Here is a 26068-nt window from a genome sequence, read left to right on the forward strand (position 1 = left end):
ACACGCTTTACAACTGTCCTCTGACAGCAAAATCCTATGGAGAAGGCTCTGGTCAGTGGTTCCTATGGGGATCCTATGCCAGGAAAGATTCATAATCAGAAGGGTGGGAGCTGCCCCAAATCTGCAGTGAAAGCTCTGGTCAAAGCCCACAGAAATTCCAGGCTTCAAACACAGGCATTTCATACAAAAAGACAAAATTATTCCCTGGGGGGCAGAAGCTCCACAACTACAGAAGAAAAAAAAAAAAAAAAAATATATATATATATATATAAGGGAAAAAATCAACTGCTCCAATATAAAATTAAGTGGCAAAATGTCCATGATATATTAAGTTCTCCCCCCTAAAAAAGAACATTGTAGACCAACATGTATAGTGACTCCATTTAAACAAACCCAATCAAAACCTTCTCCACTGCACTTCTTTCTCTGTAATTTATACACAGAAAAAAACACTGTGTCTGCTCTCATCCAATTTCCCTTTAAAGGGAATCAACATTCCACATGTGCCTTGATCAGCTCAGAGTTCAGGGGGCCTGGGCTTCACCCATTCCATGCAGTATTTTTTCAAGATGGTTGTTACTGTGAATGCATCTGTGGCTTTGATTTTTAGCAGCTTCCCTCCTCCTCTGGATCATTGCAAGATTAGACATGACTGTCACTGTCCACAGCCCTACCTGGCCACATCCAAGTTAAGTGAGGCTCTGAGTCAGTGAGAAGCAGGACTGAGGGTACGATAAGACAGTGGCTGTCAATCCTGGCTGCATATTAGAACCATCTGGAGAGCTTGAAAAACTCTTAACGCTTCATTCTAATGCCAGAGATTCTGTCTGGTTGGGTTGATTTGAGTATTCTTTTCAAAATCAGTATTTTATTTTTAAAAGCGCCCATGATTCTAATGTACAACCAGGATTCAAAGTCACTGCAATAGGAAATCCCTCTTAATAAGTAAATCCGCTCTGGAATTTGTCTGTAGCTTGCTATCTGTAAATAGAGCTCAAGGCGCCTGACAGAACTTCTACAAAACAATTCATAGACTGCGCTAGGCATTTAATGAACCACATTCAATTCTCCCAACAATGCTGGGAAGTGGATTTTATTACCACTTCCATTGACCAGATGCAAAAACCAGTCCTCAAAAATGGCAAGTAACCTGTCCCAGGCACTCACAGGAAGAAAGGAGAGGGATAGGGAATATTTCTGCAGATTTCAAAGATGTGTCCTTCAAGCTGGTACCCTTTCCCCAATGGAGCCCCATGCCTTGGCCTTACTGAAATGTTTCACTTGCTCCTGGTGCCCTGAGAGTTGGGCTCCCCTTGGTTCTCTGAGGAGACTGGGGTTCAATCCTGAACCTCGACCTAATTCTTAGCAGCCCTTCCTATCTATTGCATCTGATACCATTTTCTTCACCTTGAAGGAACTCTGTTCAGTACAGCTTTGGTAATTCAAAATCTAGTCATAGGTCACTCTCTCGAGTACAGCTCCCTCTGGTCACTGACCTCCCTCCCTGCCTCACCCCAATTCAACCTATCACTCTCTCCCAGACTACACCCACAGTCGGTCTGCATGCTATACAAATCGCAGTATCACTTAAACCTCTCTGGGTTTTTTTTTCCCCACATGAACTGTCCTGAAACTGTTCTTCATCCATCTGACATGTTTATGATTATTCCTTTAAATTTATATATAGGACTGACTGTTGCTTTTTTCATTAAAAATGTTTTTATTTTTATTAGTTTGGGGCCATTATCACAACACTCCTATAGAATTCTGAAATTAAATTGCCACGTATCATCATGAAGTCTCCTTCTGAGATCTTTTCATCATCTGTAAGTTTCATGACCATGGGGCTCTATGTGTTTTCCCAGATTCCTAATAAAAAGGGTTCTTCACTATTACCCTTCCTTTTGTGTGGCCTGAAACTGACAGAAATAACATCACAGCAAAAAAAAAAAAAAAAAAAATCACTAACTGGACTCGCTCCAGTTAACTGTATTTGTCGCTCAGTCACCAAGACTCTTCATGACCCCATAGATGGCAGCATGCCAGGCCTCCCTGTCCCCCACCATCTCCCGGAGTTTGCCCAAGTTCATGGCCATTGAATGCGTGATGCCATCCAACCAGCTCATCCTCTGTTGCCTCCTTCTCCTACTGCCCTTGATCTTTCGCAGCAACAGGGTTTTTTCCAATGTGTCGGCTGTTCATATCAGGTTGCCAAAATACTGAAGCTTCAGTTTCAGCATCAATTCTTCCAATGAGTACTCAGGGCTGGTTTCCTTTAAGACTGACTGGTTTGATCTCTTGCTGTCCAAGGGATTCTCAAGAGTCTTCTCCAGCACCACAATTCGATTCTTTGGCGCTCTGCCGTTTTTACGGTCAAGTTCTCACAATCGTATGTGACTACTGGGAAGACCATAGCCTTGACTATATGGACCTTTTGTCGGCAAAGTAATGTCTTTGCTTTTTAACACACTGTCTAGGTTTTTCATAGCTTTCCTGCCAAGAAGCAATTGCCTTCTAATTTTATGGCTGCAGTCACCATTTGCAGTGATTTTAGAGTCCAAGAAGAGGAAATCTGTCACTGCTTCCACCTATTCCCCTTATATTTGCCATAAAGTGATGGGACCAGATGCCATGATCTTCATTTTTTTAATACTGAGTTTTAACCTGGCTTTTTCATTCTCCTCCTTCACCCTTATGAAGAGGTTTTTAGTCCCCCCTTTGCTTTCTGCCATTAGAATGGTATCATCCACATATTTGAGGTTGTTGATATTTCTCCCAGCAATCTTGATTCCAGCTTGTAATTCACCCAGCCCAGCATTTCTCATGATGTGCTCTCCATCTGAGTTAAATAAGCAGGGTGACAATATACAGCCTTGATGTACTCCTTTCTCAGTCTGAACCAGTCAGTTGTTCCATACAAAGTTCCAACTGTTGCTTCTTGACCAGCATACAGGTTTCTCAGGAGACAGGTAAGATCATCTGGTATTCCCATCTCTTTAAGAGTTGTCCACAGTTTGTTATGAACCACAGAGTCAAAGGCTTTTGTGTAGTCAATGAAACAGAAGTTTATGTTTTTCTGGAATGCCCCTGCTTTCTCTATGATCCAATGAATGTAGGCAATTTGGTCTCTAGTTCCTCTGCCTTTTCTAAACCCAGCATGGACATCTGGAAGTTCTTGGTTCATGTAATGCTGAAGCCTAGCATGCACGATTTTGGGCATAACCTTACTAGCATGGGAGATGAGTGCAACTGTCTGGTGGTTTGAACATTGTTTAGCACTGCCCTTCTTGGGAACTGGGATGAGGACTGACCTTTTCCAGTCCTGTGGCCACTGCTGGGTTTTCCAAATTTGCTCACATACTGAGTGCAGCACTTTGGTAGCATCATCTTTAAGGATTTTAAATAGTTCTGCTGGAATTCCATTGCCTCCACTAGCTTTATTGACAGCAGTACTTCCTAAGGACCACTTGACTTCACATTCCAGAATGTCTGGCTCTGGGTGAATGACCACACCATCATGGTTATCTGGTTCATTTAAGATCTTTTTTTTGTACAGTTCTTCTGTATATTCTTTTCATCTCTGCTTGATCTCTAGTGCTTCTATTAGATCTTTACCATTTCTGTCCTTTATTGTGCCCACCTTTGAATGAAATGCTCCTCTGATATTTCCAATTTTCTTGAAGAGCTCTCTTGTCTTACCCTCTCTGTTATTTTCCTCTATTTCTTTGTATTGTTCATTGAAGAAGTCCTTCTTGTTTCTCCGTGCTATTTTCTGTAACCCAGCATTTAGATGGGTGTACCTTTCCCTTTCAGAGAAGGCAATGGCAACCCACTCCAGTACTCTTGCCTGAAAACTCCCATGCACGGAGAAGCCTGGTGGGCTGCAGTCTATGGGGTCACGAAGAGTCGGACACGACTGAGTGACTTCACTTTCACTTTTCACTTTCATGCATTGGAGAAGGAAATAGCAACCCACTCCAGTGTTCTTGCCTGGAGAATCCCAGGGACAGAGGAGCCTGGTGGGCTGCTGTCTATGGGGTCGCACAGAGTCCAACACGACTGAAGCGACTTAGCAATAGTAGCAGCACCTTTCCCTTTCTTCCTTGCTTTTTGCTTCTCTTCTTTCTTCAGCTATTTAAAAACCTCCTCAGACAACCACTTTGCCTTCTTGTTTTTCTTTTTTCTTTGGGATGGTTTTGTTTGCTGTCTCCTGTACGGTATTATGGACCTCTGTCCATAGTTTTTCAGGCACTTTATTTACTAGATTTAATCCCCTGAATCTATTCATCACCTCCACTGTATATTCATAGGGTATTTGATTTAAATCATACCTGCCTGGCCTAGTGGTTTTTCCTGCTTTAGTTTAAGCCTGAATTTTGCTATGAGAAGCTGATGATCTGAGCCACAGTCAGCTCCAGGTCCTGTTTTTGCTAACTGTATAGAGCTTCTCCATCTTCAGATACAAAGAATGTAATCAACCTGATTTCAGCCATGTGTAAAATCGTCTCTTATGTTGTTGAAAAGGGGTGTTTGCTATGACCAGTGCATTCTCTTGGCAGAATTCTCTTAGCCTTTGCACTGCTTTATTTTGTACTCCAGGGCCAAACTTGCCTGTTACTCCAAGTATCTCTTGACTTCCTACTTTTGCATTCCAATCTCCTATGATGAATAGGACATCTTTTTGTAATGCTAGTTCTAAGAGGTCTTCTAGTTCTTCATAGCACTGATCAGCTTCTTCGGCATTAGTGATTGGGCATAGACTTGAATTACTGTGATGTGGAATGGTTTGCCTTGGAAACAAACCGAGATCATTCTGTCATTTTTTGAGGCTGCACCCAAGTACTGCATTTCAGACTCTTCTGTTGATTATGAAGGCTACTCCATTTCTTTTACAGGGTTCTTGCCCACAGTAGTAGATATAATGGTGAACTGAGTTAAATTCACCCATTCCCGTCTATTTTAGTTCACTGATCCCTAAGATGTTGATGTTCACTCTTGCCATCTCTTGCTCGACTGTGTCCAATTTACCTTGATTCATGGACCCAACATTCCAGGTTCCTGTGCAATACTGTTCTTTACCGCATCACATTTTACTTTCATCACCAGAAATATCCACAACTGAGCATCATTTCCACTTTGGCCCAGCCACTTCATTCTTTCTGGAGCTATTAGCAGTTGTCCTCCACTCTTTCCTGGTAGCATATTGGACACTTTCTGACCTGCAGGACTCCTCTTTTGGTGTCATATCTTTTTGTCTTTTTATGCTCTTCACAGGGTTCTCACAGTGAGTGTCCTGGGGTGGTTTGCCATTCTCTACTGCAGTGGATCATGTATTGTCAGAACTCTCCACTATGACCCATCTGTCTTGGGTGGTCCTGCATAGCATGGCTCATAGCTTCATTGAGTTATGCTAGCTAACTGTACAATCTTATTTTTCAAAATCTGACATGGGGTTTTGTGAGTACCTTGAAATTAAGATTTACTATGTACTTTTCTCTGAGCCAAGTCACCATAAGGAATATTCTTAGTAATTCTTTACGGCTCTTCAGTTCAGTTCAGTTCAGGTGCTCAGTCGTGTCCGACTTTTTCTGACCCCATGAATCGCAGCACGCCAGGCCTCCTTGTCCATCACCAACTCCCGGAGTTTATTCAAACTCATGTCCATCGAGTTGGTGATGCCATCCAACCATCTCATCCTCTGTCGTCCCCTTCTCCTCCTGCCCCCAATCCCTCCCAGCATCAGGGTCTTTTCCAATGAGTCAACTCTTCGCATCAAGTGGCCAAAGTATTGGAGTTTCAGCTTCAGCATCAGTCCTTCCAATGAACACCCAGGACTATCTCCTTCAGGATGGACTGGTTGGATCTCCTTGCAGTCCAAGGGACTCTCAAGAGTCATTACCATCATCTATTTGAGAATCTATTCTAAACTTGCTAAGGATTAAAAGAAAGGACAAAGACTGTTTGTGAAAAACAGTACAGTATTTTCCCATTTTGGGGGGCAATGCTCCTATTCTCCACAACTTTTCAAAATTTGCTAATAGTTGCCCTAAGGTCAATGCCCTTACATATGGAATGTAATCAGAACGGCTTTCTCACCATCTCTCCACCTATCCTTTCAGTGCTCTTCTGACTCATTTATCTTCTATTTTGGGCTTCCCCGGTGGCTCAGATGGTGAAGAGTCTGCCTGCAATGGTGGAGACCCAGGTTCCATCCTTGGGTGGGGAAGATCTCCTGGAGAAGGGAATGGCAACCCACTCCAGTATTCCTGACTGGAGAATTCCATGGTCAGAGGAGCCTGGTGGGCTATAGTCCATGGGATCACAAAGAATTGAAAATATTACTGAGGTAACTGAAGATTCACTTTCAGTCATAAGAAATAATAGAGATATCCTTGTGTACTTTGCCCAGTTTCCCCCAATGGTTTTTCCAAAACTGTCATATTCAATATAATACCACAACCAGGATACTGATATTGATAAAATCCTCATATCTTCTTCAGACTTCCTTAGTTTTACTTGTACTCATGTGTGTATGTGTGAACTTCTCCATAACATCACTACCTGTGCAAAATCATGTATCCAATCAAGACACAGAACAAATGGTTCTAACACCACAAGAGTCCTTCGTGTTGCCTACCCACTAATCTTTCAAACATGCTTGCTCTGTTCTTTCTGGATCAACTGCCGTAAAGGAAAAAACATATGAAAAATATGAGTTGAGAAGAGCTTTCACTGGGCTATTGATTAACATCACTGCTTCCTCCCCCTTTTGAGCATGGTTTCTTAAAACTGCATAAACTTGTTTTTTGAATACTACTACGACACACTCCAGAATTTCCTTTAAAATGCTTTTAAGTCCTTAGGTGTTCTTTATTTGATGTTTATCTTTATAATTTCTTTGGAGTTCTTTATCTGATGTTTATCTTTATAATTTCTTTGGAGTTCTTTATCTGATGTTCATTTTTATAATTTCTTTAGAATGAAGCATGATAAATGAGTAGAGAGACTTTTCCTACTTCGCAGCAGAAGGGAGGATGGTTTCCAATTATTAAGTATTTATGAGACATCGTTCATCTGAGTATGAAACTGTAACCAAAAGCTGTGGATCTCTTACCACGTTAGAGTATCATTTTCCCTTACCATATTAAATTATGGCATTTGACACACTCTTTGAGGAATAGGATCACATCCTATACTTCTTTTCTGTTTAGAGTGGCTGCTGTCCTTGACTCTCCAGGACTCATATATCCCAGATGATTAATCTAAGTCAAGGATCAGCGGCTTTTCTGTAAAGGGCAGACAGTAAATAGTTTAGCCTTTGCCAGAAGATCGCTGTTGCAACTGTTCAATTCTGCTGCTGTATCATGAAAGCAGCAACGGGCATTATGTAAATGACTGAGCCTGGCTTATGCCAATTACACTTCAGTAATATTTGCCAAACCCTGACCTGAACTAATCATGGTAAGCCCACTTCCTCAGGCAATGACAGCTCACAGATGGACACAGGACCAATCCTGGAATGTGAAATGTGACAGAAGTTCGCTGAGGGGCTCCTAGGAAAGATTATTTCACATTTTAGACAGTTAAGGAAGAGACAACCCTCCTTTTCCCTTTGGATATCAGCAGATCGCAATGTGATGCCTGGAATCACTGCAGCCATCTTGCTCCCGATCTAAAAATGAAGCCACAGGAGGGCAGAGCCATGAGAATCAGAGGTCAGCAGAAACAACACACGGTGCTTGCAGACTACTCCTTCTTCTTACGTAAGACAACAAATTTCCATATTACTTAAGCCAGTGAGTTGGCCAAAAAGCATCCCAATTACTATACCCCCTTCAACGCTTAGCAAAGTACTTCACAGAGGAAACTCGTTCAGTAAACAACATTCTGTTGACCTGGCTTACAAACTGAACCTTAAATGCATGCAAATTAGAGTTCTTCCCATTGTAAATAACAACCTAGCTCCTTTTAAAGACAGGTTCAAATTTTCTGGGAAAAAAAACCAAAGAACAATAACACCAATGAGAAGAAATAATAGTAAACCTCATATTATTTAAGATGAATAGAAAACAAAAGTATTCAACAATTTTTCATTTTTCTCAAAATAACTGTGTTTCAAGATTATCCACTCGTTACAGTTCTCCCCGCCTTACTTGAAGCCTTCTTCTCCCTGACTGGCCCTTGGAAGGCAAGTTGCATGCAAATGTCTGTATACTCATCAGTCTTACTGGGCATGGTTCCAACTGGCCACCCCACATGAACACAATTAAAAGTTAAACATCAATTAAAATTCATGCAATCCATTTGGCTCTCTAAAAAAATCACTAAATAACCATACACATTTGGGGCCCAAATTAATCCTAAATTGTTTTCCATCACTCTTTAGTTATCAAACATACTGGGCCTCATTTTAGACTCTATTAATTGCTCATTTAGCTTTCACAGAGTAGGCCATGAAAAATGAACCCAGGATAAAAAATAAAAAAGTGGAATGGGTCAAGTTCAGCTGGCCAGGTAGTCTGTTAGTGATAGTGGCACTTAGGGAAATTCTACGGGAGGGTAAGCCCTATCCAGGGCTGAGGGGACACACAAAGGATTCTCCTCCGAGACATCCGCTGATTTACTCATCTGCTTTCAACACAGACCTGGAAGTCTAACAGGCATCTCACATTTTAACATGTCCAAAGCAGAATGCATAATTTCTCCTCTAAGTCTAGTTCTTATCCTATCTTTCCCATTTCAATAAATGACACCCAACTACATAAGCCCAAAGTCAGCATCACCCTTGATTTCTTTTTTCTGTATCCCCACAACCATGCCATCAGCAGTTCTGACTGACTCTGCAACCAAAACCTGTCCATTCCTCTCCATCCCATCCCCACCCACCACCTTAATCTGGATCTCTGTCATGTCCTTTTTGAGAACACTGCCACCACCTCCTAAATAGCCTCCCAGATGTCTTTTCTGCCTCCCAACAACCCATTCTTTTAAAAATTAAATACAATCCCATCACTCCCCTGCTTAAAACCCTTCAATAGCTTCCATCTGCATTTTATTCTATTTAAATTTTTGGCTGGTTTTTTAAATTTTTTGGCCATGCTCCATGGCATGTGAGATCTCAGTTCCCCAACCAGGGATCAAACCAGTGCCCCTGCAGTTGCATCTCAGAGTCTTAACCACTGAACCACCAGGGAAGCCCTCCAGCTGCATTTTAGAATTAAAATCTCTATGAATTTCCTATTGCAACTATAAAAATTAGCATAATTTGGTGGCTTGGCCCAACACAAATGTACTCTCCTACAGTTCTGGAAATCAGAAGTGTAAAATCAAGGCGTCAGTAGGGCTGGGTTCCTCCTGGAGGCTTCAGAGGAGACTCTGTTTCCCTGCCTTTTTAAGCTTCTAGAGCTTCGTACACTCCTCAGCTTGTGACTCCTTCCTCACCTTCTCTGATTCTCTGCCCTCCTCGAACAAGGACCTTTGTGATGACACTGGGCCCACCCAGGTCACTCAGGATGGTCGCCCCATCACAAGATATTTAACTTCATCACATCTGCAGTTTCTTCTACCATGTAAGTGACATATTCACAGGTTTGGAGACTAGGACATGGGTAGTTTAGAAGGGCCCTTATTCAGCCTATCATAAAACAAACAAAACACATAGGTGGACCTAGAGAGAATCATACAGAGTGACGTAAGTCAGAAAGAGAAAACCAAATATCGTATATTAACACATATACACGGAATCTAAAAAAATGGTATAGACGATCTTTATTGCAAAGCAGAAACACAGATGTAGAGTACAAATCTATGGGGGTAAAGGAGAAGCAGGAGGAATTGGGAAATTGGGCCTGACACCTATATACCACTGACACTGTATATAAAATAGACAACTAATGAAGATACACTATACAAGACAGGGAACTCTACTTAACGGTCACCTGAGGGGAAGGAAGTCTGAATGGTGAATGTATATGTATGGCTGATTGATTTCGCTCTATAGCCGAAACTAATACAATGTTGTAAAGCAACTATATTCCGATAAAAATTATTTTAAAAAACACAACATAAAAGAACAGAGCAGCTCCTGACCACGGCTTACCAGCCTGCTGTCACCCATGCAGCCCAGACCTGATCACCTCTCACGCTTGTCTTTCACTCACATTCTCCTCCTACTTAGGCCTCCTGTCGCTCTGTCCATGTGCCAGGCTGGCTATCCCCCTAGAGTCTTTACCCCCGTTGTCCCCTCCATCCGGGGCAGTCCTTCCCCAGAAGTTCACACAGTTGATTCATTCTTAAGAGCTCAGGTGTCATTTTCTCACTTATCACCACCCAAGACCACCTCCTTGACTTACATTCTCACTGTTAGTAAGTCAACTCAGCGGGAAGATTCTCTGGTTTGCTCACTGTTCCACCCAGAACAGTGACTGACACTCGCAGCAACTAAATATTTGTTGAAGGACTGAACTTTATGACTTCAAAATGTTGGTGATTTTCCCATAACATGACTTCATAACCCATTCTGGTTTTATAATCCACAGATCTACACAAATGCTTTTTAAACTCGCCCACATCTTCATCCTAGATCAGTGCACAGGATAAGGCTAAACAAGATGACATGTGACAAAAAACAACTGCAAAGCCTGCAAAATATTGGTGGGGGAGGTGGGAGGTAGAGTGAGGGGACAGGGCTGAAAAAAATATGAGTAACATAACACGGGAAATTTCCCTTGTTGGTAAAGAACCTGCCTACAATGCAGGAGACCCAGGTGTGCTTGCTGGTTTGGGAAGATCCCTTGGAGGAGGACATGGCAACTCACTCCAGTATTCTTGCCTGGAGAATCCCATGGACAGAGGAGCCTGGCAGGCTATAGTCCATGGGGTTGCAAGAGTCAGACACGACATAGCAAGTAAACCACCAACATAACATGGAAAGTAGATTCAGAAGGAAGAATTACAGATGACTCTTAACTCAACATGACTTACCAGTAGGACACAGCTACCAAAAACATAACCTTCTGTGCAATGGAGGTTTTCAAGCAAAAAGAAAACTACTTCTTGGACACACTTCATTAACAAAAATAAGAAAATGCCCTGCAGGCAAGTGGTTAAGATTCCATGCTTTCATTTTTGAGAGTTTAGGTTCAATATCTGGTTGGGGAGCCAAAAATCCCAGGAGCCATGCAAGGCACAGCAACTCCCTCCCTTGCCACTCACAAAAAGCTAGCATTTACCAAGGGTACAAAATGAACCAGGCACTGTAATGAAAGCTCTACATGAAATGCCTCATTTAATCCCCGAAATACTGTTATGGAGGAGTGTCCAATTCTTTACGACCCCATGGACTGTAGCCCACCAGGCTCCTCTGTACATGAAATTCTCCAGGCAAGAATACTGGAGTGGGTTGCCATTCCCTTCTCCAGGGGATCTTCCTGACCCACGGATTGAACCTGGGTCTCCTGCATTTCAGGCAGATTCTTTACTGTCTGAGCCTCCAGGGAAGCACTATTAATATTTCTCATTCCACAGATGAGAGCAACATAGTTCAAAGGAGTCAGGTAATTTGCCCAAATGTATAGAATTAGTATGTGTGAGAGTCAGGCTTCAGGAGTCCAAAGGTCTTTAAAAGTAATGGTCTACTGTACCAGCTTTTACTGACTATGCTGGGCACAGTGAAGGGTTGATAAGAAAGCACTACGTGCTCTTTAGGAGTTGTGGGATTCAGTGATCTGAGCAGACAGCCCCGTGCAGCCTGGTGAAGCTTATGACCCATAAACCAGAAGACGAAGTCCTTAATTTATAACTGCAGAATATCTGCGTGCTGATTAGCTCCCAAAACACCACCACCTGCCAGTAATTCAGGCTTCACATTTCAAAAATCATCTGACAATTCCTTCTCCTTCATCTCCATCTCTCATGAATCATAAAGTCCAGCTACCAATTCTTCTAATATTTCTGTTTATAATTATGGAGTTTCAAAGAAAAACATCCACTGTTAGAAAGACAGTCTAACACTATAAAAAGATAGATAATAGAAAAAGTAAGCCTCCCTCCCATTATAGACCCCAAGTGCTCTTTTCTGGAGACAACTGTTACTGTTAAAAAACACACAAACGGGAAAGGGAGTGATAGGATCAGATGTGGGTCAGTCTGGGTACAGTGGAGGGAGGATTAAGGCAAGTGAGGCAAATACCAGGAGGTCAGCATGGAGGATACCGCAATGGTTCTAGCAACCCATGATAAATTTGTGAAATAGGACCACAGCAATCAGAAGAAAAGACCCTGATGCTGGGAAAGATTGAGGGCAGGAGCAGAAGGGGGTGACAGAGGATGAGGTGGTTGGGTGGCCTCATCGACTCAATGGACATGACTTTGAGCAAACTCCAGGAGGCAATGCAGGACAGAGAAGCCTGGCATGCTGCAGTTCATGGGGTCGGAAAGAGTTGGAGATGACTTAGCGACTGACCAACAACAAACTTGAAGAATCTGTGGAATACAAGGTGGGGAGGTGAGTCATTTAGAGACAGCAGTGGTTGGATCTGGGGATGAAAGAGAGTGAAGAGTCTAGAAGGACTTCTGCATGCCTGGCTTAACGATGGTATTGTCTCACTGAGATCAGAGTATGAAGCGAGATCGGAGTATGAAGTTCACAAACACAGCCGTGGATGTGTCTGTGGCAGTTGGGGCATAGAGCAGACGGACAGCAGTGAGGGTCTAGAGCTCAAGAGAGTGGTCAGGCTGCAGCACAGGGGGGCTGCTGAAGCCGTGCACAGGCTGAGTTCGCAGAGGGAGTGGCCCGGCAGGGTGAGCATCACCGTCTTGATGGAACGGGCAGAGGAAGCACCTCTCGGATGTCGTCACCGTTGCACGGACAACAGAAGACACTCCAGACACCTGTTTTTATCTGGAGATGTATTTTGACATGTATTCAGTCCTGTTTTGAGCCTCTCTGATTCCATATGCATGTCCTTCTGTAACATTTGCCATCCTTTCAAAGGTGGAGATTTGGCAGGTTTCATACATGAGGGATGAAGCTATTTTTAAAATTTTTTGCATTTTAATCATATTCTCTTAAATTAGGGTATGTAGCTGCTAGCAGTTGGACTGGGTCTGAGCAATATAACAACTGAGGTGGGGGGGCGGGGAGGTTTGAAATGTGCACGCACTGCTCGCTTCGCTGCCTTGCGTTTCTGCCATAGCCAAGAGAACTACTACCCCAGTCCTGGGCTCAAAATAGGCACATGAATGGGGCAGAATTGCCCCAGCTGACCCACAGACCTGAGAGGGAGAAACAAGTGCTTACTGCCTACTAGGTGGCACTGGGATATTGGGGTTGTTATGCAGCAGATGGTGAGGGGCAGGGAGGCCTGGGGTGCTGCACTCCAGGGGGTCGCAAAGAGTAGGACACGACTGAGACACTAAACAACATGCAACAGCTATTCCTTTCCTTTGTATTGAAGTATCATTTATACACAATGAAATGTTCAGATCTTAAATACACCTTCAATCAGTATTCACCTGTGTAACCCACACCCCTGGCAAGACACAGGACCCTGCCATCACCCCAGTAAGTGACTCGCTGGCCCTTTTGAGTCAATTGCCACCTCATGCCCAAAAGCAAACACTGATTTCCTCTAACATCATATCTTAGTTTTAAGACTTCTATCATTGCAACCTACTTTGGGGGTAAGTTGATATAAAAAGAGCAGGGAAAAGAATAAAATACTTAGGAGTATATCTACCTAAAGAAACAAAAGACCTATACATAGAAAACTATAAAACACTGATGAAAGAAATCAAAGAGGACACAAACAGATGGAGAAATATCCCATGTTCATGGATTGGAAGAATCAATATTGTCAAAATGGCTATACTACCCAAAGCAATCTATAGATTCAATGCAATCCCTATCAAACTACCAACGGTATTTTTCACAGAACTAGAACAAATAATTTCACAATTTGTATGGAAATACAAAAAACCTCGAGTAGCCAAAGTAATCCTGAGAAAGAAGAATGGAACTGGAGGAATCAACCTGCCTGACTTCAGACTATACTACAAAGCCACAGTCATCAAGACAGTTTGGTACTGGCACAAAGACAGAAATATAGATCAATGGAACAGAATAGAAAGCCCAGAGATAAATCCACGAACCTATGGTCACCTTATCTTCGACAAAGGAGGCAAGGATATACAATGGAAAAAAGATAACCTCTTTAACAAGTGGTGCTGGGAAAACTGGTCAACCACCTGTAAAAGAATGAAACTAGAGCACTTTCTAACACCATACACAAAAATAAACTCAAAATGGATTAAAGATCTAAATGTAAGATCAGAAACTATAAAACTCCTAGAGGAGAACATAGGCAAAACACTCTCTGACATAAATCACAGCAGGATCCTCTATGACCCACATCCCAGAATTTTAGAAACAAAAGCAAAAATAAACAAATGGGACCTAATTAAACTTAAAAGTTTTTGCACAACAAAGGAAACTATAAGCAAGGTGAAAAGACAGCCCTCAGATTGGGAGAAAATAATAGCAAATGAAGCAACAGACATAGGATTAATCTCAAAAATATACAAGCAACTCCTCCAGCTCAACTCCAGAAAAATAAATGACCCAATCAAAAAATGGGCCAAAGAACTAAACAGACATGTCTCCAAAGAAGACATACAGATGGCTAAAAAACACATGAAAAGATGCTCAACATCACTCATTATCAGAGAAATGCAAATCAAAACCACAATGAGGTACCATTATACACCAGTCAGGATGGCTGCTATCCAAAAGTCTACAAGCAATAAATGCTGGAGAGGGTGTGGAGAAAAGGGAACCCTCTTACACTGTTGGTGGGAATGCAAATTAGTACAGCCACTGTGGAAAACAGTGTGGAGATTTCTTAAAAAGCTGGAAATATAACTGCCATATGACCCAGCAATCCCACTTCTGGGCATACACACCGAGGGAACCAGATCTGAAAGAGACACGTGCACCCCAATGTTCATCGCAACACTGTTTATCATAGCCAGGACATGGAAGCAACCTAGATGCCCATCAGCAGATGAATGGATGAGGAAGCTGTGGTACATATACACCATGGAATATTACTCAGCCATTAAAAAGAATTCATTTGAATCAGTTCTAATGAGATGGATGAAACTGGAGCCCATTATACAGAGTGAAGTAAGCCAGAAAGATAAAGTCCATTACAGTATACTAACACATATATATGGAATTTAGAAAGATGGTAATGATAACCCTATATGCAAAACAGAAAAAGAGACTCAGATGTATAGAACAGACTTGTGGACTCTGGGAGGAGGCGAGGGTGGGATGTTTCAAGAGAACAGCATCGAAACATGTATATTATCTAGGGTGAAACAGATCACCAGCCCAGGTTGGATGCATGAGACAAGTGCTCGGACTTGGTGCACTGGGAAGACCCAGAGGGACAGGGCAGAGAGAGAGGTGGGAGGGGGGACCGGGATGGGGAATACACGTAAATCCATGGCTGATTCATGTCAATGTATGACAAAAACCACTGCAATGATGTAAAGTAATTAGCCTCCAACTAAAAAAAAAAAAAAAAAGAGCATGGATTAGCAAAATCCAGCCCATTATCCATTTCTGCATGATTCATGAGCTAAGAATGGTTTTTACATTTTCAAACAGCTAAGAGAAATCTAAAGAGGAGTACTAGTTTGTGATGTGTGGAAATTTTATGAACTTCAAATTTCAGCGCCTGTGATAGTTTTTTATTGGCATGCAGCCAGCTTCCTTTGTTGATATATCATCTATGGCTGCTTCTGCGCTACAGCTGCGGAGATGAGGAGCTGAAATTCGAGAACATATGCCCCAGAAGCCTTAAGTATTTACTACCTGGCCCGTCCCCCACTCTCCATGGCACATGTGGATCCAAGTGCTGGCAGTGGGAGCTGGGGGGGGGGGGGGTGTGCGGCGCTGGTCAATGCTGAGAACCAGGTGTTCTGAGTGCTGTTCTAGTTACCCTCAATCAAGTTATATATAAAAATCATACATGTTCACAGAGATGGCAACGGCACCCCACTCCAGTACCCTTGCCTGGAAAATCCCATGGACAGAGGAGCCTGGTAGGCTGCAGTCCATGGGGTCGCTAAGAGTCAGAAACGACTGAGCAACTTCACTTTCGTGCATTGGAGAAGGAAATGGCAACCCACTCCAGTGTTCTTGCCTGGAGAATCCCAGGGACGGGGGAGCCTGGTGGGCTGCCGTCTATGGGGTCGCACAGAGTTGGACACGACTGAAGTGACTAGCAGCAGTAGAAGCATACATGTTCATGAAAGCCTAAATACTGTCAAAACACACAATGTGGAAAGTGAGAGCCTCTCATAAGCCCAGTTCTAGGGCAGAATACTCTACACTAAGATTTCAAAGTAAACTAATGCTAGGTTACAACTAATGCATAGTCATTATTATCCTGCATCATTTTCCTATGATGGTCACCATCACGAAGATGCATTACTACTGACACAGGAAGAGTGAAGCTGTAAATAGGAATAGGCCAAAGTCAGATGGAATAGGTAGGGTGGGTGCCAACATCTCACCTGTGAAATACAAGGGGAGACAGGGAAGAGTCATCCCCAGAATCACACTGCATTAAACACCCAAATCCCGCCAGGCCAGACTCACAAGTCCATGGGCACATCAGACCTCCAAGGACAAAAGGAGGCGCCCTGAAGGGGGACCAGCCACCACACACTGTGCTGGCTGGGCTTTGCCAGATTAGAGGTGTGCATGGCTGCCTTAGAAACAGCCTGAATCTTATCCTAGAATGCAAAGTGTGTTCCCTCTTGGCTAATAAAGTGCAGTGCTATTCCTCTGCTGGGAAAACTGGTAAGCATTTACATTATGCCTTCAGGAATAACACCATCTGGAGACACCTTTCAAGTATATGGCTTTGTTCAGTAACTCCAACTCTAGAAGACCATTTCTTCAAGTTTTTCGCAACTACCTCAGCCTTCCTTAATGGAAATACTTCTCTTTTCATTCAATGATTTCTCCTCTTATTAAGAACCATTTTGATATTCTAGAAGGGATGTGGGATTGGGGGCAATGACAGATCTGAATATCTGCAGGGCTTTTCTTATGCTGAGTGGCAAATGTAAGTCGGGATCAGAGTTCAATTTTGGAGACGACGGGAAAAGCTGATGCCACTTCTCACGCCATCCCTTTAAGTGTATGCTGCATAAGTATTAAAGATTATTTAAAATGATAAAGTATTACTTTAAAGGGTATCAATTTAGTAGCCAACTGTGGATGTCCACATGCCTCTGTTTTTGGGGTGGGGGGTGGTTGTTGAGTATTTCAGGAAACCTATGAATTCTTTGCCCAGAAAAACACACATGTGCACATCTCCCTTACATACACACACACAAATATTCCTGGGGCCTTCAGGCTCCCAGTGCTTGGCTAGGGATCCCAAGTTTATAAAACTTAACTACGGGTTGAAGGGGGGTACGGGGAGAGTGTACCCCGAGGGGCTGTAGTAGAGACAGTCTAAAATGACAGCATCATCACCTGTGAAGTTTGCCTCAGAGGCAGGGAGATAAAATGAATAAAACAGGCTCTTAATTTGTAGCTCAGCTGGCCTTTGGGGGGGAAAAAATGCAAGGATTTGACTTGAGAGTAACTAAATTGGTATTTTAATGCTCTGTGTGTATGTGTGTGTAATAAGTGCACATGAATGTGGGAGTTGTGTGTGTTCACGTGCGTCCACCCTTGAGGGACAAATCGTCCACTCCCACGGTACTGTTCCTCAGTTTAGCAGCTGAGATAAATTCACCCAGCCGGTGGGGCCCCAGGCAGCCTGCCCCAGGGGGTAGCCCTGTTAACCTCTTCCCTCCTCCAAGTGTCTATCCTCACGGCCACCATCAAGGTGAGGACACCAATCCCCATGGGAGCCTTTCCTGCAGCTGTGAACTGTTCCAATTCCTTCTAATCGCAGAGGACTGATCTGCTGCTTACTGCTAAATCGCCTTAAACTACATCCCGCTGTGCAGCCCAAAGGGGATTACCAGCTGTCATGGAGCTTTTATCTTCCCACCTACCCAGCAGCAGACAGGAGAGCTCAAAATGTGACAGAAGTAAGAACTAGGAGTAAAGAAATTCCCAGAGGGGCGAGTCTGTGTCTCTCAGAGGCGCTGAAAGCATCCTACACAAAAGTAAAACATGAATCTTGGGTTTCCTGAATTCTCCTCTGTCTTTTCTTGGCTAAAAGACTGATCAGTCAGTGTCTGCCAACTGCAAGCTCTGGCCAGCAAAGAAAATCAGATGGGGGAAAGGCAGGCGCCTGAGCACAGGCTGGCTGGCAGGCAAACACACGCAGGCCAGACGTGGGGAGAAAGGAAAGAAAAGGCCACCGCCCTTCCTAAACTTTCAGGGACAGCCCTACAATTGTTTCGGAGGGTGGTCCAGACAACACAGGAACTCCTGAGAGTTCAGCTGAGGGAAGAGCACGTGGGCACGCCACAGGATCATCAGACTGGCTCTGTTTCCAAGTCCATGATTCCACACAGGTCCTTTCTTCCTATGGCATCAAAGGCCGGGCTGCCTTCAGCACTCTGGGCTGTCTTGCCAAGTCTGGCATCTATTCCAGGAACCCTTGGGACCAAGAGACTGATCAACAGAGGAAGGAAAAAAAAAAAAGAGTGTTTTATTGTGCAAAAGCCCAAATAACTTTTCTAAAATGTGCATTGTTTAAAATCTTCCAGTGGATTCCCACTTCCCTGAGGATAAATTCTCAGTTCTCTGTGTTGGCCTTTATGTAGGGAAGACCATATACTTAAATGCTCCAAATAATGACACCTTGGAGAATGAAAGACACTGCTATTCATAACAATGCTGGAACAACAGTCATAAACCAGGACTGTCTTCCGAGACACCAGACTCTGGGCATCCTCTGGCTCAGCCCAGGGACCCCCCTTCCCTCCCACCACCCACAGGCTTTCTCCCACTTCCTCACCCTGGACATCCACTCTCCTCTCCCTGTTCCCTGGATCTGCAGGTTTCTCCTTTACCCCACTCTTGCTCAGCCCTCTTGGTCTCAGTCTGGAAGGAACATGGGCAGGGATGTCTCCTCTGACCACTGAGACAAGGTTGGTTCCCTCTCACAGGCTCCCAGGGCACCCAGAACACCGCTCATCACTTCTGCTATCTTTATTTACTGGCTGAGGTTGCCTTCTGCAACCGCCTCGCTATTTGGCCTCCGGGTTGGGGCAGCTCAGATTCTTACACCAGGCCTGATGCAAGGAGGTGTTGGGTTCTTCCGGTCTTACCCATGGCACCTGTTTCAGATGCTTTCCTTAACCACTGTCCCCATACCACATGAGCTAAGGGCTGTTCCAAGGGCTCTCAGGGCCTCAGGCTGCCTCTGACACATGCTACTGGCATGGACCCGCTCAGCTCTCTGAGCCCTTCAGGGCAGAGACTGTGATCCAGTCATGCAGGCACAGTGTGGTCCTTGGGGAAGAGGCCGGAAAACGATGAGAGGGCCACGATCCCTAGTCAGAAATCTTGGGCCCAGATACACTTTGGGATTCAGAATTTTTCATTTGAAAATGATAGCATGATATAATAGTGCTAGTGGAGCTGGGGCAGCACCCAGTAATTTCTGCAGCACTGATATTTCTGCAGCAAAATGTGTGAATATTCACACTGAGTGACTAAATAAAGCCTCAAAATACTCTCACCCTGACTCCTTTCGGGTCAGGCTTTGCAAGCCACTGAGTTCACAGCAGGTCAGACTTTTCTGCCCCAGTTATGAAGGAATTTTGGTTGTCAAGAGCTTTTGGGTAAGGAGACATTCAAAGAAATAATAGCTGAGAACTTTCCTGAATTGCTGAAAGTCATTACCTACCTGGTCACAGCAGGTTCTTGAATTTTTTTCTATAAGTATTGAATAAAAGTTTTTTTAAAACCACAAAAAAAAGTTTTTGGGTATTTTAATCATGGGAAAGGGGCTGTGGACTCGTGACAGCTGACATTTCATTAATACTCATCTTCTAGGCGCTGTTCCAAGTTTCTACACAATTATATATAACACAACATATTCTACATATATCTATGAACATGTTATAAATAATATATAGGCTGCATCTATAAACTGTCATTTTGTGCTCAAAACAATCCTATAAAGAGTCACTGCTTTATTTTTCAGAGGAGGAAACTGAGGCACGGAGAAGACATGGAGCACACAGGGTAAGCAGCAGACCACAGCACCGACACACGCTCTGCAGATAGTAGTGCTCAGCCATCACTGAGTAAATGAGTCAATAAAATTCGAGTGTGCACACAGCAAGGGGCGGGTGAAGTAACTGAAGAGCAAATCCGCCCAGGTGGCCGGGTCAGTTGCCTGGGGCTGTCTGCCTCAAACCTCTTTCATAGGCATTGCTTCTATCCCAAATTAAATGTTTACACAAAGATCCTATCCCATCTTAAATGTTTACAAGTGGCCCAACCTCCTGGACACAGATGCCTGCCTGGTGCAGGGGTTGGCTTCTGACTCAAATTAGGACCATTAATGACAGTTCTCTGCAACTTGGGAGCTGGCATTGCAAAGACATTCTCTTCTGGACAATGAGACCCACACATGTTTCAAAGGAAAATAGTAAACAACCAGAGACAGCCTAGACATCCAAACCCAGCCTGACATATTCTACCCTGTAGCCTATGGTTTCTTTTTAAATACAACACTGGCTGGCACACAGGAACTAGTAGGCCAGTGGGGACTGCCTCTCGCTGCTGATATGTAACTGATTATTGTCGAGTCATTTGGCAATGATATTCTTCCACCAAGGCTACCACGCACCTACTAAGGGCCAGGGACTCTGCTAGGCAGATAATGTGGTGCACGCTCTCCCAGGTCATACAACTATAGTGAAAAGTCAACAACAGGGTGAGTGTCACAATCCAGGGAATATATGGGCAGCAGAGAGAATTATCAGCAGTGGGTTTAAATCAATTTGTAATTGGACCTGAAGTGGAACAAAAATTAATTATAGTATTTATGGGCTGTTCAAGTTTAATTCCAACAAATTTAGATTATAAAACTAAACGCTTGTGAAGAATTACTGATGCAAGCAGTAGAGTTTCATGCACTGAGTCATTCTAATGCTCCCCTGTCAAGCACAGACCATCTAGACTGACTGTTACCATTAACAGAAGATTAACATGATTTGCATATATATTGTGAATGTCTAATTAAATAGTTCAATAGTGGAAAAACTAATACAATTTGAGAGTATGGTTTCCAGAAAACACTTAGTTCAGCCAATATCTTTTGTCCATTTAAAGCCAGGTTTATCTCCAATGTAAAACTGCATTCTGCAGAAAGCACTTTGCAAAAGTATTCGGACACCTGCATTTCAAGAGATAAAAGAACAACACTAAAGTGCCTGCAGCTAGAGTAAATATGATTGTGTAGCTATAGCAATAGAAACACATTTGATGGAGTATATGACAGATCCTGTTAGCTGTGAATGTACTTACTCTTTTCTTTCTTGTGAACATGACCCCAATTTTGGTCACTACTCTAACATGACCTACTAAATATACTATTTTCTGGCCTCCCTTGAAGTCACAGATGGCCATAGGTCATGGTTCCGGTGAATAAAGTCCAAGTCTGTTTCTGGCTCCTAATAAAAGGAAATAGTTGGCAAAAGGAACCTTTCTCCTAATCTGGATGTAGATGTGATGCTGGAGCTGCAGCCACCACATTGTCACCATGAGGATGAAAGACAACATGCCAAGTAGCTCTGATGAGGAATTCAACCAGACTACCTCTAGACTTTATATTATGTGATTAAAAAAAAAAAAACCACACTCTTACTTGTTTTAACCACTGTTCTTTGATATTTCTGTTCTTTGCAACCGAACATTGCTAACAGAATAGCTTAAGACAGGAAGTTGTACTGAGAAGTTTGAACCCTGGGTAACTATAGCTACCAAGACAGAGAATTCTCTATAATCAGTGACTCAGTGCAGACAGTAGGAAGTAGCCAGTCTGGTACAGAGCAGCATAAAATACTGTTCATCATGGAACATCAAGTCAGGATGGTGGCAGAGGCTGTTGGCTGTTTACTCAACATGTGTCCCTGTCTTCTTTCTCACCAACATGTTCTTTTCCAGCCCCAGAGCAAGCCCCATTTGAGTTACCTGGGCAAAACCTAATAAAAGACAGAAAAGTTGGTTTGGGGCTGTGCTCTGCAACTGTGTAGACAGTTAAGCTTCCAGCTTCCACTTTACATATGAGAGATTTCAATACGAGGTGCAGAAATGTGGTTTACTTCAGGGCAAGTCCATTTTACTGTTAGAACCTGCAGGTCATTTTCTCTGTTTTTTGGTAGAAGTAGGCTTCTAGGAGCCTGGTATATTTGATATAAGATTATTACTACTCCTGGACTCAACGGTAGCTGTATAAATACACACAGAAGGGGTAGATGCATTTCACTTGAACCTAATGACCTCACCTTTCCCTCTTTTAAATCGAGAAGCAGTCTATGCTTTCTTACTCACTCTTGTGTTAATACTTCATTTCTAAATAATAAAACATTATCTATCTATTCATTCTTTAAAAAGAAGGCATGGGGGGAGTCCCAGAGAACACGGTGTACTCAGAAATTCTAAGGCTGGAGAGCGCCAGGAGCTGAGGTTTCATACATGGGCAGGCAGGTATGGGAGAGTTCTGTGTCTCACACATGAAAGACTGACTTTCATTCCAGTGGCAACGAGGAGCCACTGAAGGATTTTAAATAAGAAACTGACATCCTCAGATGTTTTATTTAGCAAGATCACATGGGCTGCACGATAGGGAAACGAATTGCAGGTGGCACAAGAGGCCACTTACAAATTAGTAAGAAATGATGCAGGCCATGGCAACCGACAGATCAGAGAGGCATTAAGGGACTGGGTTTGACGTCAGTTTAGATTCATTTGGTGCAGGACAGGAAAGCATCACAGAGGCTCCCAGATTTGACAGGGGATAGTTGATACCACTCACAGCCATAGACAACACAGGGGCGGCAGGTGAATGGGGGTGACCCAGGGGTGACAGGTAGAAGGCATCTGCATTTTTGTGCATATGGTGGGACATCTCCTGGAGATAAACCACTGGACAGTAGAACACATGGGTCAGGCACTCAGATCTGAACAGTAACTAAACGTGGATGCAAACAAATAGCAATCAAACTTTAGATGAACTGAATCAGCTAAAGAAAATGAGTAAAATAGGAAGATGTGTCAGTGTAATCACAGAGAAAAAAAAACCACTAACAACAGGAATGGATGAAAGCCACAGCATCTACAAATAAGAGAAGGAAGAAATGCCCAGCAGGGTAGGAAGGGAACCACAGAGGAGGCGGGGCAGGGAGCAGGGAAGCAAGGTGGGAAGCCCAGGGAGGAGCTGGAAGGCCTGAGTGGCCTGCAGGGTCCACCACTACAGAAAGTGCGGCTCACACCAACAGCTCAAGGCTGCTCCTCCACAGCACACACGGCCTTTGACCCACGCCCAGTCTATGTGCGATCCTGCTGCCCCACCACAGCTACCCGGTCAAGAGATGACCGTTGCCCCAAGCAGTGCAGAAACCAGCCCTGGAGGCCTGGAATGCCATCGCCCCACCGCAGGGACTGTGAAGCCGGCTGAGCCGGAGGAAAGCAGGAACACAGCGCCCCGGTCCGAGTTCTGATCAATGAGTGTTGTGCTCAGGTGAGTTCCAGCTGGTTTCTCTTACTTGGAATAATCCCAGTCTACATCCAACGAGAGACGCAGAAATACAAACGGCTGTATTGCCTGACGGAGTGAAATACACACTTGATGGAGTCGGAAGAGGCCGCCTTGGGAAGTTCCAGAAGAGGGGAGATGAACTGGGGCTGGGTTTAGGGAATGCTTCCAGAAGGGAGGTGGCATCTGGGCTGGCACTTGAAGCATGAGGAGGCTTTTCAGGGGGAAAGAAGGGAAAGAGTGCGCTCTAGCTGAAGGAGAAGCACCAGCAAATGCAGAGAAGCAGGAAATAAATGGAGCGTTAGGGCAAATGCAGGGGATGGCCATGCCCCTGCCAGTCTCCTGGTCTGCTTAACTCTGGTGCTGGCACATCCTTCAGGACCCTGTGAAGCCTTCCTGCCCTCCCTCAGCAGCCTGGCCAGCCCATCTCAGCCCTTCCCCCGCTGTCTCGGAAGCTGGCTTGTTTGCAGTCTGCATCCCTCTCCAGAAGGGAGGCACTCATCCTTTAATCTCCGTCCGTCCTGGGCCTGGCGCGGAGCCTGGCACAAGTGGGGGTTGAGGACAGACCTGAGCATCTCCAGTAACCTCTACTCAACCAGTGCACTGGAGGAGGGGGGCAGCATGGAAGTCAGAAGGGAGACTGGGGTCTGGTAGCAGGGAGGCTGCTCCTCGAGGCTGGCTTGGATGAATGTGGGTGTAGGAACATTAAAACAATTTAAGTTTTCTTTTTTTTTTTTAGTGTGGTAAAATGTATAGAGTATAAAATTAACCCTTTGAGTGTCCTGTTCAGTGGCATGAAGTGCACTTATATTGTTGTGCAAACGTCACCACTATCAATTCCCAGAACTTTTCATCTTCCCAAACTGGACCTCTGTACCCATTAAACACAAGTCCCACTCCCACCTCCTCTCACCCACCTGTAACCACCACACCACTTCCTGTCTCCATCAATTTTATTCCTCGAAGGAACTCGGTAAATAGTATTTGACCTTTTAAAAACAACTTACATTTAATAGTGCTTTAAACTGTAAACATTTACCAAGTGTTACCACTTCCTCCTCCCAAGGTGGGCAGGGTAGGCCTATAGGTCTGGCTTTGGAGGCTGATGAAGCTGGGGCTCAGGAAAGTTAAATGATTCACCCAAGCCTCAGCTTTATGGGGTCATAAGTGGCCCATGTTCCCCAAACTGCCAGGCTCAGCTGACCGTCTCACACACTCCATGGAGGCCCCTTCAAAATCTGGACTACTGGAGAGCCATTACCCCAATGCACACCCCACATATCAACTGGTTTCCCTTTGCTGGGCCCAAAGGTGGGTGGTTTGGGCACTTCACTAAAGATTAGCAATCAGAACAGGAAATGGCCAATTTAGTAGGGCAGGGACAACAAGGATTTAACCTTAGGCCGGGGTGTGTCTTTCCATGGTCGGATGCTCCCTGCTCAGGAGGGAGACTTGCTGAGAGAGGTCAAAGCCATTGCCAGCATGAATTATTCATAGGCACACTTGTTTGGAGTCCACCTGAGTAGGCAACACAGTAGAGCCATAGCAGAAAAGTGCTAAATGATTAACCCTCCTCCTGCCAGAGTCCCTGGCTCCTGAGCTGGTTGTCTTTCTACTGAACATCCGGAGAAAGGTCTTGCTTTCCATATTTAGGTCAAAAGGTTCACTTGATTTTGTTTTCTGCACAGTCATGGTCAACACTAATGAACTATTTGGTGGTGGTTTAGTCAGTAAGTCATGTCTGGCTGTTTGCAACCCCATGAACTGTAGCCTGCCAGCCTCCTCTGTCTGTGGGGTTCTCCAGGCAAGAATACTGGAGTGGTTGCCATTTCCTTCTCCAGGGGATCTTCCAGACACAGGAATTGAACCTGGGTCTCCTGCATTGCAGGCAGATTCTTTACCAACTGAGCTACAAGTCTACCTATTTGTAGACTGCCAAAGAACTCACTGGAAAAGAGCCTGATGCTGGGAAAGATTGAAGGCAGGAAGAGAAGACAGAGAATAAGATGGTTGGATGGTATCACTGACTCAATGGACATGAGTTTGAGCAAGCTCCAGGAGTTGGTGATGGACAGGGAAGCCTGGCGTGCTACAGTCCATGGGATCACAAAGAGTTGGACACAACTGAGCGACTGAATTGAACTGAACTGAAATGATGCAGGGTTTCTTTAAGTTTGTTTGCTGGAATTAGAAATGGTTCAAACTGTGCATTCATTATCTTCTAAATCAATGTGGAAAGCTCTTAGTGAGCCTAAAGATAATGAGGCTCATTCATTCTATTCTCATCAATACCAACTAAAATAATTTATCAG

General features: G+C 44.0%; 1 protein-coding gene across 8 annotated transcripts in view; it reads right to left on the reverse strand.

The window, feature by feature from the left end:
• The window catches only part of TMCC3 (transmembrane and coiled-coil domain family 3), a 276327-nt gene that overhangs the window by 136161 nt on the left and 114098 nt on the right, over nucleotides 1–26068 (reverse strand). The gene's annotated exons all lie outside the window — the stretch shown is intronic.

This window comes from Odocoileus virginianus, chromosome 24 (genome assembly GCF_023699985.2).
Source record: "Odocoileus virginianus isolate 20LAN1187 ecotype Illinois chromosome 24, Ovbor_1.2, whole genome shotgun sequence".
NCBI lineage: Eukaryota > Metazoa > Chordata > Mammalia > Artiodactyla > Cervidae > Odocoileus > Odocoileus virginianus.